Raw genomic sequence first — 3,796 nt, forward strand, 5'->3', positions numbered from 1 at the left:
CTAGCATGGCCCTGATTTAATATGATGTGGATACTGTCATGGTTACTGTGGTGTAAACAAGCTAGAAGCTTCCGCCAATCCATTGCGGAAGTCCCTTAAACCTGCATTCTATGGAACAGCCAGCAGGGGGCAACTCTTCTGGTTGCAAAAAGAAGTCTGGTTCCATTAGAAATAATGGTAAAATGACCCTACTTCTCACCGGATTTATTACCTAAGTAAACACTTTCCTAGTGAGTTTATTGTCTCACTCTGTTTCATGTCTTCGATACAACATGATGTTCATTTAGTAAATTATGGTCCCATTTAGAGGAAAACAGACCATAAAGCGAGTATGCTTCAGGTCTGGATTATTTGTTGACAAGTCGTTACCATGGCGACCTGTCAATAAGGCTAGAGTGACTCGTACCCACGGCACTGTTGTCAGCCCTGTTAAAATGACAGTTAAGGTGAATTACAGATGCACCTAGCTAAGCAAGCTAGCTAGCTCCACACACGGCCGTTAGCTCCACCGTCTCGTCCAGATATGGTCACATCTTGTGCCGCTGTTTGCAAATAATAAACATGGCAGCGCCCTATAGGCCAAACTCAAGGCTACAAAACAGCAGTCCACAAACCAACTGGTGATGTCATGATGACTACAGTCTATGGGTGTAAAGCAGAACGGGTTTCCACTCAATCGGTGGCAGCAAATATCCAACGAAGTACAGTACATGAGGCCAGCAGCGTTGTCACTGCCTCCTACAGTGGCAGCAGGGCTACCCTCACCATGTTTTACACTGGAAAACAAGGCACCATCAATAAAAACTCAATACCTGAAAGTACATGAAGAGCACTCTTTTGGTATGTGGGTAAAGTAAACCTGCATTAACACAGGGAGAAAATGCAAACACCACACAACAGCTCAGTTAGGTTAAAACCCAGGACCTCCTTGCTTTGGAGCAACAGTGTTCAAGCACCCTGCGCCATAAATCTATTCCCATACCAGAGACCTCTATGGGGGTACTGCAGAAACACCCTGACACAAAAACACCTTTATTTGACTATGCCTGCCAAAAAAACTGACCAGATTATATTTTTAAATGTCCCATTAAAACATTATTCAGCTCGCTTGACAGAATATAACCATTACTTCAACTTTATTTTCATATTATGCTTTTACTGTCAATAACCTTACTTATTTGAACATTTAGCACCTCGGCCATTGTTGCAGCAGGTTGTGTTCTGTTAGTGCTCGCCTTAACCCTACCTAATTGGAAAGCTCAGTAGATAGATACAGTAGTGCTATTGTAATGTTCCAAATCTTGTAATGTCAAAGATCTATCATTAGAGACTATTATTTATTAGATTATTTTATCTTTAATGTCAAACATTTGAAGTAGGAGTGTTATCTATATGACTAAATGTGTGTGCGATCAAATATATATGAAAATGCATATACTTACTTCAAATACATCTAGAAAGTTCTAGACAGCTGATTTAATGTATTTTAACAGGTCAACTGTTAAAAAAATGAAGGAAGTTTACCAAAAGACTGCTCTGTTTTTACACCTAATTGTTGTAAACAAGGATGAAAGATCTGCCAACACCAGCATAAACATAATACTCTGGATCAATGGCGTAATTCAGAGAAGCATCACTAAGCAGATATTCTGACAGCAAAGGTCAAAGCTATCATCAACAAAAAGGAGAGAGGCAGGGGAGCAGAAAACATAAAGGACAGGGAGGATTTGTTCCATCTTGTCTGCAAGATACAAAGGGATATTTTACAAATCGAAAGCCACAGACACACACCAACAAACGCTAATGTGTAGCCATCTAAGAGTTGAGGAATAGCGGGGTGCATTTGGGGCTTTTTTGTGAAGCAGGTGTTGTGGCACGCCTGCTGTAAGTCTGTCGGTCAAAATGTTGTAGGAGGTAGATCCTCCACAGTTTTGTTGTAAGTCACATGGAGAGTTTAAATGTTTTTGTCAGTCTTTAGACCTAACGCATATGCACTTGATATATTTGATCTTATGTTGTAAATGGAATTTGACATTGTAAAATCCAGAAGTCCACTTTGATGGCAATTTTTTGACACATGCAAGGAAAAAGTACAACCTTGTCAGTGGAATTGGAAAAAGTCAGACTGTAAATCTAAACCCACCAGGTTACCAAGCACTATCCAAAAAGTGAACGGTATTTTGTAGAAGAGAGCATTAATCTATTTTCCCCATATCATATGCTATAAGTGCAGGTAAACACAGCGTTTGATCTAGTTCGTCTTGCCAAGATCTATGCAGAATATTGACTGTTGTGTAATTCTGGCTGTAAAGGTGTGGATGCAACAGAGTGTCTGGAGCTTGGTGTTGTACAGACTACTGTAGCTGTGGTAACACAGCTTAGACTTTGCTTTTATCTTGGTGATTAAAGTATTTTCCGTTACACAACAAAACCTGTTGATCAAAGCCCTTTTCGCTTTTATAAATACTGACATGTGACTGGGAGTGGTTTATAGAATAATTTAAAGTGATACTTCATTGATTTTCCCCATGGAGAAATTTCCTTCTGGTTCGACCACCTATGAGAGCTCAGGGCCAGATACAAAACATGACTGGAGCCAGTAGGGATTCAGGGGAATAGGTACTTACTGTTCTAACAAACAAGTGCTCCAAATTAAACATCAAAATACGTTGTTAGTAACTTAGTAACGTTTAGAACGACATCATTTCATAATTTGTCAGTGCCTTCTATTACAAATGACTGTTGACTAATAGCTTGGTTTTATACTATGGTTAAGGGTTGGTTAGGTTCAGGCAAAAAACCCACTTGGTTAGAGAATAAGGTTACCAGAAAATATTGACTGTCAGATGGAAACAGGAAACTAACAATGGTCTCTGGTGTTAAAGCTGGTGCTTTGTTGACCCATCCATCGACCTTGACCTCCTTCCTACTACTTGCTACTACGGCCACTAGAGGGCTTTGTTACATTAACATAATCATACATCGTTTTGGGGCAGTTGCTTAAACGAATGATGCTGTCATTGTTCTTGGGAGGACTGTCTTGTTGTAATTGGTGAAATTAGCATCTTAATTAATAAGGAAACAGACAACTATGCAGTAATACCACAACAGATGAGGGGAATGGGATGTTGATGGCAATGACACAACTGATAAATAGTTGCACACCAATACAAATTTGTGGGCTACAGACTCGTTGTTTGGCTACGCAAAGCCTGCAATATGTAATGTATATGTAAAAGACACTTTGCCTGTTCAATAACTGTGCAACAGATAATGCAGTGAGTGACATGGGAGGTGTATCCTTCAGTATCTAGTACAAGTATCTATAATTTATCCTGCTTTTAGACTGTATTAAGGCCTTTACTTTTAATGGATTGAATTCTAAAGCCATCTGAAAGTGGCATGTATACATGTAGAGCAGCCTTTAGTTTAAGTATGCACATCACATCCACTATGAGTGCCTTGATTGACTGTGGGGAGTCTATGAGGTCCAATCATGGATGTTTATGAAGTCAGGAGGCAGGTATTTCCTAGTATTCTTACTAGGAAATATGTTGTAGTGGCATCTCACATCTCACATCTCTCATCTTCACAGAAAGGCTCACTTGATTCAGACTTACTTTGTTCTTGTTTTTATTGCTCCTCTGAATTTTTTTCTTTTTCTCAGTATTTCGCATGGCTTACATTTTTGGTTTGGTCATGTTCAGTCTTGCTTGCTTTTGTTTTTGTAACTTGCGCTTGACCTTTTGAAATGTCAGCTTTGGTCCACCTCCTGACCTGTGTTATTCCCCCTCCA

General features: G+C 39.6%; 1 protein-coding gene across 2 annotated transcripts in view; it reads right to left on the reverse strand.

Moving 5' to 3' along the window:
- Positions 1 to 3,796, reverse strand: part of rhot2 (ras homolog family member T2) — a 48,277-nt gene that overhangs the window by 40,592 nt on the left and 3,889 nt on the right. The window lies entirely within an intron of this gene.

The sequence above is a fragment of the Micropterus dolomieu genome, linkage group LG14 (genome assembly GCF_021292245.1).
Source record: "Micropterus dolomieu isolate WLL.071019.BEF.003 ecotype Adirondacks linkage group LG14, ASM2129224v1, whole genome shotgun sequence".
Taxonomy (NCBI): domain Eukaryota; kingdom Metazoa; phylum Chordata; class Actinopteri; order Centrarchiformes; family Centrarchidae; genus Micropterus; species Micropterus dolomieu.